Source organism: Rutilus rutilus (genome assembly GCF_951802725.1).
Source record: "Rutilus rutilus genome assembly, chromosome: 9".
Lineage (NCBI taxonomy): Eukaryota > Metazoa > Chordata > Actinopteri > Cypriniformes > Leuciscidae > Rutilus > Rutilus rutilus.
The window spans coordinates 29,500,557-29,517,442 of NC_140223.1; the positions used below are offsets into that span (position 1 = coordinate 29,500,557).

The 16,886-nt window shown below is 37.2% G+C and overlaps 1 protein-coding gene and 1 long non-coding RNA gene across 3 annotated transcripts in view; both read left to right on the forward strand.

Moving 5' to 3' along the window:
* LOC311297058 (sialic acid-binding Ig-like lectin 12) overlaps window positions 1-16,886 on the forward strand; it is a 53,717-nt gene that overhangs the window by 27,217 nt on the left and 9,614 nt on the right. The window contains exon 1 of one of the 2 annotated variants that reach the window (XM_084419138.1): window positions 13,197-13,310. The exons of the other annotated variant lie outside the window; for it this stretch is intronic. The gene's annotated coding sequence lies outside the window, so the exon portion shown is untranslated. Of the gene's footprint in view, window positions 1-13,196; window positions 13,311-16,886 lie in introns of those variants that run through there. 2 annotated transcript variants of the gene reach the window in all.
* On the forward strand, window positions 3,963-7,383 carry LOC311296985. Its single transcript, XR_014628725.1, has 5 exons — window positions 3,963-4,294; window positions 4,726-4,821; window positions 5,058-5,127; window positions 5,600-5,750; window positions 6,620-7,383. It is a non-coding gene; the product is annotated as an uncharacterized lncRNA (long non-coding RNA).

The window sequence follows — 16,886 nt, forward strand, 5'->3', positions numbered from 1 at the left end:
GAGCTATTATGCCCGAACAAAAATTGTTCGGACCAATCAAATTGTCAGGGCGGGCTTTATACGATGATGGACAGATGAGCAACGTAACGTAATCATCCACGTCACCAACGAGCGCTTGGGTTGAATTTGTTTACAACAAAGATGACTGCCGCTGGAGAATTGTTATTTCACGAGTTCACACTTACAAATAAGTCAGATAGAATAAATGCATATTTGGCGTACTGTCCGAGGAGAGGCTCCGGGCTCGGTATTCGGCCCGAACCCAAAGTACTCCCCCCGTATTCCTGGCTGTGGAAGAACAAGCCGAGAGTGAGTGGAGGGATGCTGAAAACTGTCAAGGAATGTTAGGTGAGTTGACATAGTGAATAAATATATGCTTCCTCTCATGCTGATAGTGTAGACCGTAGACAAGTTGATTGGATTGATTATTTGAACGTGCTCCTCTCGAACTTTGTTTATAAAACATTATGTGTAGATTCCGCCATCGCGTCTGTTATAGAACATTATCGACAGCGCATTCATTTCAAAAGAGGAACAGAGAACCGCGATCAAGGCATTTGTCGATCGGAAACATGAATGAAAAACATACGTCACTTACTCCGTTGCTCTGATTGGTTGTAGGTCTATCCAATTGAGTACAGAGGCATTTTCCTTCCTGGTTCGGTTAAAACACGTCCCATAATCAAAGCTCAATGGAGCAGTATCAGACTCACATTCTGACTAGAATCTGAGTATGACGACGTCAGGCTAACTTAGCATTAGACTTGATTTCTGTTTGTGTTTCCTGGTTTTGTTTTCTACTGACTGTTGGCCTCTAATCCATCTTCAAAAACAACGTAGATAGCATTGTTTTTGTTAGTTGGAGAGTGACCGCCATCCACTTTTCGGTTTTAGAGTAGTTCATTAAGGCGTCGTATGTGCTGAAGGTTTCGGGTTTGTTTCTGCATTTTTCTTTTGGTATGTAGTTTAAGAGGTTTGGGTTAAATAGTTATGGGAGTTATGTTTTGATTATTTCATTGATTTGGCGACACTTTTGTTTTCTTGGTTCTCTAAGTATTCGTCTTTCTTTCACATTTATAATGTGTTATGTAACGTCATTTGCATCTCTTCAATTAAACCGTCTTCAACGCTAATTCTTGTCGTCTTGGTTGTTTCTGCTACTCGCACACATGGCAACAGTTGTATCTCACATAAATGTTGCACAATCATCCCGTTGACATCTTTAAGCACGTAACAATAACCATAAATAAATTATATAGCCATAAGTGGCAGTCATCAAGGTCCAAGCATTAATGACTGTGAATGATTTGTGATCCAGTTGAAATGAATGTTATGATTGGCATTATGGAAATGTGATAGTGTGTTATGCTAGTGTAATAGTTGCTTGTGGGTGTTCTCAGGTCCCAAAGATAACTTTAGGAATAAATAAGTAAAACCCTCGGACATGAACGAGTTCTTCTTTAGCCTCTTTCTCTTTATGAACTTTTTCTCTCCTTCCCTTTACTTTTTCAATTTCTTCTTTCTACCCCCGTCATAATAAAAGTCCTCACAACAACATCCACTTTAACAGAATAGATACTGCTGAATTAGCATTCAAACAACGCACTGGATCCTTCACTGGAAACCGAAAGTGACTCACTCTCGCTAAATTTTTACTTTTTGAATTCTTGCACTGGGAACAATTAGTCAAAGGAAATTAGAAATAGGAAACAAAAGTCGACTCCATTAATTGCTAAGAAGTATTTCCTACTAAAGCAAGGCAGTTTTTGACTATGGTCCAGCGTATCCAATAGCAGACAAGTCTGAGTGACCTTTGACAGCAATATGCCCAGTGCATTATGGGTGTTGTACTTTTCTACCTATTTGTCAAAATAATGTTTCTGTTTTCTCTAGTCAGGTAGCACAGATATTATTTTTCCACTCCATTTTACTGTCTAGGTAGCCAAGTTTTATTGAAGGACCATTTCACCAGCAGTGAAGTGCCCCTTTAACTGTACGTTCACACCGCCGCCGGCGAGAGCGGCAAAATTCGCTCTCGCCGCCCTGCCACCGACGCCGTAGAAAGATTCGGGGACGCTCTGACGCAGATTAGAATGCGTGATTTTATAAAAAACTTCATTTAAAGGGGCCGCAAAAACCGTTGCTGCAATTGGTCAAAATCATTATTATTTTGAGCAAATGAATTGCATTCCTGCTTAAAAAAAAAAAGCGTTTTTAGTTCAAAGAAGTTCTAGCGCGAAAATGTTGCCTATAAATAGTGTTGCGCAGCTTTTTCTAATCAACTGACAACACTATGGATGACAAGTCGTACAATAACGGGAAACCCGCAACAGAAATGATTAATTTTTCCTCCATTTTGCTTAGGAACTAATGTGGTGGGAACCAAAGTTTACAGAATTGTGTTCTCTCGTATCCTCTCAGGCGGAGGACTTCTACATTCTATGGCGAGTGGATAATGCCACGGATAACTTACCGAAGTCTACAGTCGTGTACTTTTACGTGACAGAAGGGGTACGCCGCACCACAGACGGGTGAAACCAACGCGTGACTCCAACGTCGCATCACAGCACGTCGCACCACTGACGCGTGACTCCAACGTCTCACCACAGCACGTCACATCACAGACGCGTGACACCAACGTCTCACCACAGCACGTCGCATCACAGACGCGTGACACCAACGTCTCACCACAGCATGACTCCAACGTCGCATCACAATAAAATAATATCTATTTCCCCCCCTAGCTTTTCTTATCTTTCCTTTGTTATCTTTCTAATCAATCATTCTTTTCTTGTATTCTGATGACATTGAAAATATCATTGATACAAATTTTGTATTGTATACAAAGTTGTGTATGTCATTAATGTCATCTCTGAATGGTTTACGAACATAGTTTTTTTTTTTTTTTTTTAATAATTCACTCACTTTCTACTGGATATGAGGGCTATGCAAATTATACACCATCAAAGTCACAATTTTTTGCACAATTATTAACAACAACTTTAAAGTTGAACAGATAAATTCATTAATTGTAATCTATAAACATAGTATTCTGGAATGTGTCAGTCTGAGTTTTTACTTTTGAAGGTGGTAATAATTTTAATTTACACAGTTGACCATAATGGGCGAATACACAAAATGAAACTATTCACGATATTGTTTACAGGAGCAGGTGACAAGAAAGTATAGCCTATTATTTTCAAGAAATCAACAATGAAAAAATAAGACAGGGAAATAGTCGTTTAGTCACAAAATGCTAAACAATGTAGGTTCATGGTCAAATGTTCAAGACTAGGGCTGTCAGTGTCGACTATTTATTTAGGCTATATATTTTTTGGTCATAAAGATAGATCTGAAGTGAACAATAGCCTTTAGTATGACTTAAATAGGCTACATAATTACAAATGAGGCAATATAATTGGTTCAAATAAAGTAGGGTATTAAAAGTAATTAATTATTTTATTTTATTTAACAACACTATTAAAATACATCAAGAAATATATAAACAATGAACATATGTATATTATGTACAAATGCCAACAGAGGGCGCAAGAGGATAACTGACGATAATTGTTACACTTTACATCAAGAGCAGTACTACGGTGACGCATAGCTGCTGCCACATACATATTATTGTTTCCCCTCAATTATGTTGTAATAACGAGATCTTATGTCGTTTTAACGTCATCTTTTCTCGTAATAACGAGATGTCACGACATCTTTTTTTTTGCCTTTATAATCCACATAAAATTGACAGCCTATAGCGCCTTTTTCACACTTCTACGTTCAAAAAGCTTATGAAAATAGTAACAGCCCCCAATCAGGCAAAATGAATCAATGAGGCCCTTTTTAAAAATATATTTTATATAGGCCTATACGTTTTTTTTATATATAATATATTAATTATATATAGCCTAAGATTTATTTTTGTTAATAGGCTATATCTTCATTACCTATACACTGTAAAAAATTATTTCCATGATTTGTTAACACAACATATTTTCTTTTGTCAAATCAACTTAGATGCACTAATGTTGTTGAGATAACAAAACATTTTTAGTTAAGGTTTATTAAACTAATGGCTTGGTGGCAATTCATTGATATAAAATAAAAACATTAGTTGATTCTACTAATAGATAGTTCACTAGACTTCTGAGTCTTAATTTTCCCTGCGCATGCGCCGGACGCCCGGGAGACGAGTACGACACAGACGACACTTGATTGACTTGAACGAGAGGGCGCGATTTTCTCCTCAGCTTGACAAGCTAGCTTCTTCAGAAGCAGACGGTTTATGGTAAGTAATTTTAAAATTCAGTGTATTAATAGACTGGTTTTCTCTAAGAGTAATTTAATTTATTTGCTAGGAAGCGAGAATTCAGAAGAAGGTTTAAATCTGTAATAATTTTGCCTCAGAAGTTCCCATTGAGGTTATTTTATATAATGTTAGTGTTTCTTATCTATACAGTTTAGTAAGGCTGTTAGTGAAGCGTTTCAACCTTAAAATAATCCCGTTAAATAGCAATATTTTAGTTATTTTTCATTTTTGTCTTGATTAAACACGAATGCGTAGGCCTATTGCCCGTTTTAAAATATGCATTCAGGTTAAGTTACATTTAAGAGAAGGAAACAGCAATAAGTAGGCTAATAGAGATTGAACTGTTAACGTTATACACTTGCTTCTTAAGCAATAAGTGTTAAAATGAATCTTTTTATGTGATATTTCAGACGTGTTGAGCTTTTGAATATGTTTGCCAAGTTACACGACGTAACTTTGTAACACAGCTGAACGGGAAGGCGCCATATTCTTCTAGGCTGTTTATGGTAAGTATTAATCTCAACTGGTTTTGTCTAAGATTAATTTAATGTATTTCCTAGGCGGCAAAAACTCCGAAAATGGTTTAAATTTATTATAATTCTGCATCAGAAATGTCGTCCTCTTTTTCGTTGACCCGTTTCTATTGAGTCCATTTAATATACATAATGTTAACGTTAGTGGTTTAATGTTAACGTAGTTGCTTTCACACATGAGCCTTTTATACGTTTTTTACATTCTATAGATTATGTGTGAACGGATCCTAAACATGTTAAAGATGTGAGGAGCAGCCTGCTTTATTTACCCAGAGACAGGTTAGCATTCTTTACTAAAACATGGGTTAACTGTTACTTTTGTAATACAGCATTGCCTTGCATTATAAACCATCTTTTTAAAACTACCTATTCTAAAACTTAAAACACTTATTTATTTATTTATTTATTATAATCTTTAGAACCCATTTCTCAATACTTGGGTTACTTTGTCAAAACTCTTCACACAGTAAGCACAACAGTGGTCTATGTGGGTTAAACTGTGGATAATTTATCACTGCTTTGGCACAAAATAAATTCAATGAATATATCTTTCAATTAATCTTTGCATGATTTCTTGTCTCTTACAGACAACCATTACCAAACCTACAGGCCAATCTGCACGTTTACATAGGCTACTCTTTTGAAAACTGAAAAGGTGACCTCAGTATTGAGAAAATGTGTCCTAGCAATTGTAAAAAAACCAACAAAAAAAAACGGTAATATTCTAATTGTGGGTCTGTCATTTTACTAGATTGCTGCAAAATTCGACGCATTGTGTCCACCGACATTAAGGCGGCCTTTTTCCATGGGCTTGATGAGTAACGAGTAACGGATTTTTGCGGTTGTGCCAAGCCAAAGACATTGGAGAACTCAAGACCCTGATTCAGTCTCTTAAGGATGATGTGAGTATATGTTAATTTATTTTTTAGAAAAATGGTTCCAGTGTCATATGCCTGATTAATTAAAATTTCCATGCAACAGCATAGGCATGTTTCCACTATCGGGCCAAAATCGAGCATGCTAGTGCGTGCCAGGGCCAGTCTTGCTTACACTGTCACTTCCAGGGCTTGATCAGGCCTCAAATGGGCTTCCTCGGGGCAAATGGCCAGAGCTTTTTGGAGGTTTTTTATTATATAAAATAAATGTATCATGTTATTTTATCAGGCAACCAGCTAACTTGAACATTTAAGACAATTTTAGCAATTTTCAGTTCAAAACTCACTTTAAGACACCAGCGAGTGTTGCGATTCGATGGAGATTCTGATCACTGTGAAGCAGATATATATTTATATGTGATGCTAAAGGCTACTTATGCTAACCATAGCGATAATAAATACACATGTTTTATGTCTCTTTTTTCCCTTTCCCTTTTTTTCCCATTTGTTGATGCTCTTTTATATGAAATGATAAATACCAGTTTGATTCAGAATGATTGATAAGCACTCCTGACACAAAGTAATGTTAACGTCACTGTAACATTTTTATTGTAAAAAATTGGTCAAATATTGATACTAGAATCTCAAGTCTTTAAGTAATGGTGGGGTTGTCTGATGTTATTCTAGGGAGCCATGTTAAGGGTGGGTTTGAGGGAATCACTGCAGAGCTACTGGCCTGAAAGTGGAAACGCAACTTGATTTTGGCCTCAGTGCTCGAGGTCCGAGGCTATTGGCCCTCTCCCGGCACGCTGTTTGCCCTGGTTTGCACTGGCATGACAGTGGAAAAGTGGCTTATGACTACTAGTTTTTATTTAAAACAATGTTTTTCATTACAGAGCTTAAACCAATGTTGAAGAGCACTTGTCCTTTTTGGGTTTCCTTACAGAGGAACCCTCCAAGTTCATCAAAATTTGTGAGGTATGTAAATATCATGTATGTTGTAATACAATAAAGTCAGGGCTCAATGCTAAGGATTTTTTTCTACTGGCTATCACAGATACACATATCATAGTATCGATGCTTAAACAATATATCGTCCAGACCAAGAAAAGTCTATTTTTGTGTTTTAAAATATTTTATCAACACATTGCACTTTGTTGGACTGCAAAGCTAAAAGTTTTTCAGTAAAATAATTTATGTCACATTATTAGTGTCATATTTGTTTTTTGTTTGTTTTTTTCTTATGGGGATGGGGTTTGGCCAATGACTTTTCTTTTTTTCAGGGGAGGGAGTCTACCCCATGTAGAATGTAAAGTTCTTTGGAGTAACTGAAATAATTTTAAGCTATTTTAAACTGACGTGGCCAAGACCTAGCATTATTGGTTTAAAATAATTAAAACATTAAAGAACATTTGCCATTAATTGTACTATAGTTTAGGGCTGAACGATACATCGAATTTTCATCGGCATTGCGATATGAACTCGCGCAATGAACACATTGCAACAGACAGCCTGACACGATGAATAATGCCTGGTTCAGATTACAAGATTTTTGTGTCTGTTACGATAGTCACGGTGTCAGATTACACGATTTTGACTCTTGACTCGTGTCATGGACAAGAAACGTCAGACTACACGTTGCTTTCCGGCCAGTCATCGCGTGCCGTCACACGCACACATTCACTCACACACACACACACACACCCTCACTGTCCCTCGCTCAATCACTCACTTGCGCTCACTCGCGCACACACACACTCGCGCACACGCACACACACACACACACACACACACACACACACACACACACACGCTCACTCGCGCACACACACAGACTTGCACGCACACACTCGCTCACTGGCGCACACACACACTCACTGTTGCTCGCACTCTCACTCACTCGCGCACACTCACTCTCGTTTAAATACTCAACCCGTCGTAGAGGACCGTTAAAAAATTAAACATGCTAGTCTTTCTGTTGTGATGTTGTGAAGCATCGCAGATGCAACATAGGTTGTCGCCCACTATGACACTATACGAGATGAAACGATCGAATCTTGTGTCCCGACGACCGTTGTCGTTTATGAATCCCCACAACACCCTACGTCAAACGAATCGTGCCAAAATCGTGTAATGTGTCATCTGAACCAGGCAGGTAATAAACGTTTGAGAATTACGCAAAGAACCTTTTAAAGTACTAAGACATGGGAACAGTATAGCTAACATTCATATTTGAATATTTATCGCAAGTCGTATCGTCATCGCAATATTAAACAGTTATCGCACATCGCAGCTTTTCCTCATATCGTGCAGCCCTACTATAGATTCTATGGACTATGCAGGCTTGCCTCTGTTTAAAACTCATTCATTGTTAACCTACAAATGCTTTGTAATTTTGTAATTTTATGATTCATAGTAATTTCCCTTTTCTCTTATTAGTCAACTGATGAGGAAGAGGTGGTGAAGGGGATGAATGTTGGGCTCTTGGTGGTCACAGAGGAGAACACTGCAAACCTTCTCCCAAAGGAAATAATTGATGTGGCTGTGGTGTTAGAGGAGGAGATTGTGCTTGATGGCTTAAAGGACGTGTCAAATGCCTTTGCTGTACTAATGGGGCTTCTTTATGCTCTGGATATCACTTACCCCGAAGAGGATTTTACTCTCCCCTACTCACACTCACTGACATTCTGACTTGATGTTTTTATTCATCAACTTTGAAGACAAAATCTCAGAAACAAATATAACTCTTTGCTAGCTCTATTGAAAAGGAGAAAATCATTTTGTTCAAAGATATGCAACTTCAATGTAAGTGTTTATTTTTTATATATGCCGCATCTTTCTCACCTTTTTTACCCCTGACCTGTTTTCATGCCTGATAATTGAAGTAATCCATGTGACTCCAGTGGATTAAGCACAAGTTTATGAAGTGAGAGCTTTGTATGCACAAAAAAAAAAACGTGAATGTGCGTTGAAGATTGATAGATTAATATTTTGTAAATATTTGTATTTTTGCACTAAGCACTCACATCACTTCATAAACTTAAGGGTTAAACCACTGGAGTCACATGGATAACTTCTATGATGTCTTTATTAAATTTCTGGGGCTTGAAAGTGGTAGTTGCATAGGCTGTCAATGGATGGACAAAAAGCTCTCAGATTTCATTAAAAATATCTTAATTTGTGTTCCAAAGATGAATTAATGTCTTACAGGTTTGGAACGACATGAGGGTGAGTACTGACAAATTTCATTTTTGGGTGAACTTACCCTTTAAATTCTGTTTGAGAAATGCTTTTTAATATTATTCGTTGAGATTTGTTATGAATAGTGGCCTGATATTTTGTGGTTTGCTTGTCAACAGTTTTCTCATTTCATTCACTTTATGAGGTTGTACATACTCGCATACTCCATACTTGTATTGTTTTATCGAACAGACAAAATATTGTTTTGAGCAAATGATTTTCATGTGTAATGTTCATTAAATGGGTTTTTTGTTTTTAATTATATTGCACTTAATTCAAGCTGATGTTAATGTCATCACACTGACATTTGTTTATTCTCACACATGCTTGACATTTATATCAGCAGCCTGTATCCTGTTGCTTTAATGTTTGTTTTTTTTCAAACAGCAGTTAATTCTGTCATAGGCCTACTAATTTATACTAAGATATACTTGTCAGACAATTAAATGAATTCATATTTTTGTGAATGTTATAATAAATGTTAAAGTTATGGTTTATTTGTGCTCAGTTATTCCAGAATTTGTTTTAACAAAAAAGCTTTTGTCATGTTAAATTGTGTTGAAGTTGACTTAACGCATAATGAAGTTGACTTAACTCATAATTTTAAGGCAACCGTGTAAACTTCTTAGTTAATTGTTACAACAAATTATATGTAGTTAAGTTGAAGTTGACTTAACTCATAATGAAGTTGACTTAACTCATAATTTTAAGGCAACCGTGTAAACTTCTTAGTTAATTGTTACAACAAACTATATGTAGTTAAGTTGAAGTTGACTTAACTCATAATGAAGTTGACTTAACTCATAATTTTAAGGCAACCGTGTAAACTTCTTAGTTAATTGTTACAACAAACTATATGTAGTTAAGATTACATTGAGTTAACTTAAAATAGTTTGTTCATACAATATTGAATTAAGTTGAGTGAATTTAAATTTGTAAGTTAACTTAATCCCTTTGATTGCTTGAATAAGTTGATACAATATTTAATCCTAAGTTATGACAACAACAAAAAACGTTAAGTTAAAAAATAATCTTTGATTCAAATAACAAAATAATAGTTGAAACAACAAAATCACTTGTAAAAACTCACATTTTTAGTTTCAATGAACTCAAAATTTTAAGGCAACCAGGTAACTTACTTTTTTTAGTCAAACTAACAAATCATTTTTTACAGTGTAGATAATTAAACAAAAAGTAGTCAAAACACATCTAACAGAACATAGCCTAAGTTGTTTATTTTTAACAACATTGTGTTCTTATTTTGTTTAATTAACGAAATGTCAATCTTCATCTTTATAACAGAAGATACAATACAAAAATCTTCAAGATACAGCCATATACAATCTTCACATGAATAACGGATTGTCACCTTATAAACAGTCCTTTGTGTGGTGGAATAAGCAATGCTATATAGAAATGTTACCGGTATAATTTAAACTTTATTTTATTATTTTATTTGTTCATGAACTAATTATGCTAACTCAACTAATTTAATGTAAAGAGCTTGATAAAATTACTAATTAAATAATGTCAAATATTAAATGTAGGCTATTGATTAGAGTTGCCATAGACTAACGGATTTTTCTAGACTAGTAGTAATTTATTTCAGCAATTAGGACTAATCACACGTTTATATTCAATCCTGGGTGTATATATGGCTATTCCGCGCTCAAGCGCATAAAACTTGCTGCAAAGCACCGGCAAAAGTAGGCTAATAAATGCGCCTTTCATACGGACAGGATCACATAATCAGATGGTAGCCTACCGTATTTGCTTTCGATTGGATTTTTTTTCGTTGGTGGACATTTTTATTTTATTTATAAACTTTATATAGATAGTTATATTTCTCATGTCTGTGAGGCTAACTGTTTTTCGGTTCATTTTTTAGATGCGCTCCAATTCACAGAGATCAAGAAAGCGCGTTCGTTTTCTTTTATTTTACAAAAGCACAACGTTTTCTTGTTGTTGAGAGTTTACACAAATAAAGTTGCGACTGATGTATTATTCTTTTCTGTATGACCAGAAATGGAGTATTTAAGTTGTTTCCACTGTTGATAGGAAAATGCGAGTGATGGCACCGGCGCGTCCATGTGTGCCATGCAGTGCGCGCTCCACAGTCCGCACAAACACTCGAATATGCGCTTAATAATAGCGAACATTTATCTACGTTAGAGCGAGCGGCCATGCCAGACTGATAAGTCCTTCATGTTTAACAAATCAAATTCTGTTGCATTTTATTGCGCCAGTTTGAAAAGGGCGGCTGAAACACTCTACAGATAAACGCCAAATGCTGTTTTTTTCTTTCTTTAAACAAATTCGTTTAGTCTTTAAAATAAATATTGTTTGTGGGCTAATTAATGCCACACTAATTTGTTTATTTTATTGGCTACTTTTATTTTTCATTTTTGTTTTGCATTGAATACCATTTAAAGGATTTTCTGTGCACCGCAATGCCATCCTCCCATAGAAAGAAACGTTAAGAGCCACCTTTATTTTCTTTATAATAAAGGGTTTCTATCGGAAAACGCTTAACGTGTAATTAAATGCATTGCGTTCATATTCTGGGCTCATCTGCTTTTCTGTAGGATAGTATGGTTTATTAATAAGGTGTGTACAGCATTTGATCTGTATCACTGAAGTAGCCTATTAAGCCACATTAAGCTTTTTCTTTATGCTTAGCCTAATATGCAATTAAACCTATTTTTTACAGTCTATGAATTAAACACAATGTTCGTATTCTGGGCTCATCTGCTATTAATAAGGTGTGTACAGAATTTGATCTTTTAACATGAATGTCCGTTGGGGGCTGCTATTTCTTCAGCTTTTTGAACGTATGATAAAGACATGATTGGCTATCAATTTTATGTGGATAAAGGCATATTTTGTACATGACTACACACGTCCTTATAAGGCCAAGAAAATGTGTCGTTTTAATGAAATAAGATCTCGTTATTACGAGAAAAATATGTCGTTAAAACGACATAAGATCTCGTTATTACGACATAATTGAGTGGAAAAAAATATATGTATGTGGCAGCAATGCGTCACCGTAGTTTTTCATAAACTTCGATTTAAGAATAAAGAATTTTCCAAGCAAAATGATTAAGTCGACTATATATTGTACAGAGAAATTTGAGTCAGAAAAGTAAAAGAAGATATCAAAATTAGATAAATGTAGGCTATGTTTGAGCCAAGTTGTTGAAACATTGTTGTTGCCATTAATGAAACATTGTAGGCTATATCATTCCACAGAGAAGAGCTATGTGAGCAATTATAGAATAAATGGTCTAACGTTTCCGTTTCCATAAAGCAAAAGCTGCATTTTTCGTCTACGGTATGGCTATAAATTTAGAGATAATCTTGTTACAGGGGTAATACATTATATTTCTTTTAATTTGTTTGTAATTAAAAATGTATGTGGGTTACTCCATGCTCTATTCCAATTAATATTTTCATACAAGGGGGACCATTTGTATCTGGAGGCAGGGATAGATTTTGCAAATAAAAGATTTTTATTACTTTGTTGTTAACTTTTCTGTCTAGAAAAGATAGACCATTTATTGAAACACTGCTGTAGAAAGACCAACAAGTTAGAGCCTGTTTATGGAATATTCACTTCTTTTTTTTTATTAAATCCAAGCAATTGGGTGATGACAAATTTAAAATTAAGAGGCTTTAATATTAAACAAAAATTCACTTTAAAGAAAAGCTTCCTACAAAACAAAACAAAAATCATGTCTCCCGATATAGCCTATTGCAAATCCAATCTTACTCATGCTATTCACTTTTCGTTATCAACATCGGAAAAATAACATTAGATTGGGACGACGTGTGTATCAGGCGTCTTATTAGGCGACGTACTGAGGGACGACGTGTGTATCAGGCGTCTTATTAGGCGACGTACTGAGGGACGACGTGTGTATCAGGCGTCTTATTAGGCGACGTGCCTGGTTCAGACGTTATGATTTTTTATACATTTCTCACGTACGCCGTCGCCACGTCGCCGTAAGGTATACGTTACTACTGTGACGCCGCCGTGACGTCGCCGCCGGTCTGTCGTCTGACGTCTCTATCAATCCCATTCAAAAATAGACACGGACTGACGGCGACGGAAGGGTAGACTGCTCCTTCGCCTTCTTCAGGGTAGACTTAGAAAAGGCATTATCCGCTCGCCATACTACATTCCGACTGGTTGCCGCCGAACTGCGTCATAGCTTATTACCATAAAGTTGACTTGATTTCAACTCTTCTCGCCGCTCTCGCCGTCCAAGACGCCGCCGGCTCTCATTGAAAATGAATGGCTTCCGGCCACTTTGACGCTCTCGCCGCCGGCGGTGTGAACGCACAGTAAGTCAGCATGTTAAATAAAGTACTTAAATGGAATAATTTTGAGAGGGGGTAAAATCTTTGCGTGGCAGGGGGAGCTGCCACTCGACCAGTCACGGATATATGCGCCTGCCACTCGACCAGTCACAGATATATGCGCCTGCCACTGCTTTATATGCGCCGGCCACTCGACCAGTCACAGATATATGCGCCTGCCACTGCTTTATATGCGCCGGCCACTCGACCAGTCACGGATATATGCGCCGGCCACTCGAACTTACACAATATGTAAGGTTTAAAAAAACAATCAAATGCAGCGCGCGTCTCGTGGATCGCGCCGGCCAGACCAGCCACACAATCTCTCACTGTTTACATCTATCAGACACTCCTAATGATACACAAAAGCACACATAGTGCAATACATATCTTATTTACCTATTTCTCATCTTATCTGTTTTTTTTATTTGCACTTTTTCCCGTATGGGAGCGCGCTCGTGGCTAAGCGATTCAACGAAGCGTCGCACCAGCCACACGATCTCTCGCTGTTTACGGCCACTACCAGCCACGCGATCTCTCACTGTTTAACATCTTTCAGGCACTCCTAATGATACACGAGAGCACAAAGACAGTGCAATACATATCTTATTTACCTATTTCTCAACTAAATCTTATTTTTTATTCGCTCTTTTTACCCGTATATGGGAGTGCGCGGTCGTGGCTCTGTTAGCGTCGCGCCGGCCATACCAGCCACACCAGCCACACAATCTCTCACTGTTTACATCTATCAGACACCCTTAATGATACACAAAAGCACACATACAGTGCAATACATATCTTATTTACCTATTTCTCATCTTATCTGTTTTTTTATTTGCTCTTTTTCCCCGTAAGGGAGCGCGCTCGTGGCTAAGCGAAGCGTCGCACCAGCCACACGATCTCTCGCTGTTTACGGCCACTACCAGCCACACAATCTCTCACTGTTTACATCTATCAGACACCCCTAATGATACACAAAAGCACACATACAGTGCAATACATATCTTATTTACCTATTTCTCATCTTATCTGTTTTTTTATTTGCTCTTTTTACCCGTAAGGGAGCGCGCTCGTGGCTAAGCGAAGCGTCGCACCAGCCACACGATCTCTCGCTGTTTACGGCCACTACCAGCCACACGATCTCTCACTGTTTACATCTTTCAGACACTCCTAATGATACACGAGAGCACAAAGACAGTGCAATACATATCTTATTTACCTATTTCTCAACTAAATCTTATTTTTTATTCGCTCTTTTTACCCGTATATGGGAGTGCGTGGCTCTGTTAGCTTCGCGCCGGTGTTGTGCCGAATTTCGACCCCCTGCCAAATTATTACTCCCCTCGTTGAAGTCAGTACCGATTGCCTAATCCTAACCCCACCCCTAATCCTAACCCCTCCCCCACAACTAATCCTAAACCTACCAATACTAGGGGGGTAATAATTTGGCAGGAGTCAAAATTCGGCACGACACCTGTCACACCAGCCACACAATCTCTCACTGTTTACATTTATCAGACACCCCTAATGATACACAAAAGCACACATACAGTGCAATACATATTTTATTTACCTATTTCTCATCTTATCTGTTTTTTTTTTTTTTTTTTGCTCTTTTTACCCGTAAGGGAGCGCGCTCGTGGCTAAGCGAAGCGTCGCACCAGCCACACGATCTCTCGCTGTTTACGGCCACTACCAGCCACGCGATCTCTCACTGTTTACATCTTTCAGACACTCCTAATGATACACGAGAGCACAAAGACAGTGCAATACATATCTTATTTACCTATTTCTCAACTAAATCTTAAACTTTATTTATTCGCTCTTTTTACCCGTAGGCCTATATGGGAGTGCGCGCTCGTTGCTCTATTAGCTTTGCGCCAGCCACACAATCTCTCACTGTTGTTTACATCTATCAGACACTCCTAATGATACACAAAAGCACACATACAGTGCAATACATATCTTATTTGCCCATTTCTCATCTTATCTGTTTTTTTATTTGCTCTTTTTACCCATATGGGAGCGCGCTCGTGGCTAAGCGAATAAGCGTCGCACCAGCCACACGATCTCTCGCTGCATGTTTGCGGCCACTACCAGCCACACGATCTCTTACTGTTTACATCTTTCAGACACTCCTAATGATACACAAAAGCACACATACAGTCATGGGCGTCATTGGTTTGAAATGTGCTGGGGACAGAGACGCATTCGGAAGTGCATTTTCAGAAGTGCTGGGTACAATGACGCATTCATTTTTTTTCTCTCTTTCGCGCAGGTTATGTTTTGGAAGACGATGTCCTGTAGCTCAGGCACGGCCCCACTTTTCAACAAGCCCACCCAAAAGTAAAAAAAAAAAAAAAACTTTTACTATATTCTAATTTTGTCAATAATTATAAAAAAATCGCCAATAAGCTCATAATTTGTGCTAAAATAGTGTTTAGTTTTAAAAACCATTTTAAAAAGCTGGTTATATTTTGATGTTTCTGTGCAAGTTCAGCAGACAGTGAGGTTCGGGTTTGTTCCGATCAGAGCTCCTGAGTGGAGAGCGCATTTCTGAATATTCCGCTCCGCTCGTCCACTTCGTAAAAGTAATGATTATGAATGATTGTTAATAGGCTATATCTTCATTAACTACAGATATAATTAACAGAACATCTAACAGAACATAGCCTAATTTGTTTATTTTTTTTACACCTTGTGTTCTTATTTTGTTTAACGAAATGTCAATCTTCGTGTTTATAAACACGAATTATTTCTGTTATAAATAACAGAAGATACAATACAATACAAAAATATTCAAGATGTATAACGGATTGTCACCTTATAAACAGTCCTTTTTTAATGGAATAATACACCCTTATAATAAAGAAAAAGCTTCAGTGATAAAGAATATGAACGCAATGCATTTAATTATACATTAAGCGTTTTCCTTTTATAGAAACCCTTTATTATAAAGAAAATAGGTGGCTCTTAACGTGTCTTTCTATGGGAGGATGGCATAGCGGTGCATAGCAAATATTCAATGCATTCAATGAAAATATTCAATGGTATTCAAAGAAACAAATAAAATAAATAAATTATTGTGGCATTAATTAGCCCATAAACAATATTTATTTTAAAGCCTAAACAAATTTGTTTAAAGAAAAACACCAGCGTTTGGCGTTTATCTGTATAGGCTAAGTGTTTCAGTCGCCCTTTTCAAACTGCCGCAATAAAATGCAACAGAATTTGATTAGTTAAACATGAAGAGGATTATCCGTCTGGCATGGCCGCTCGCTCTAACGTTAACCTAGATAAATGTTTGCTATTATGAAGCGCATATCCAAGTGTTTGTGCGGAGTGTGGAGCGCGCACTATGACATGGATAGAGGCGCCGGTGCCATCACTCGCATTTTCCTATCAACAGTGGAAACAACTTAAAATACTCCATTTCTGATCATACAGAATATAATAATACATCAGTCGCAACTACTTTTATTTGTGTAAACTCACAACAACAAGAAAACGGTGTGCCTTCTGTAAAAAAAAAAAAAAAAAAACGAACAGGGCGCGCTTTCA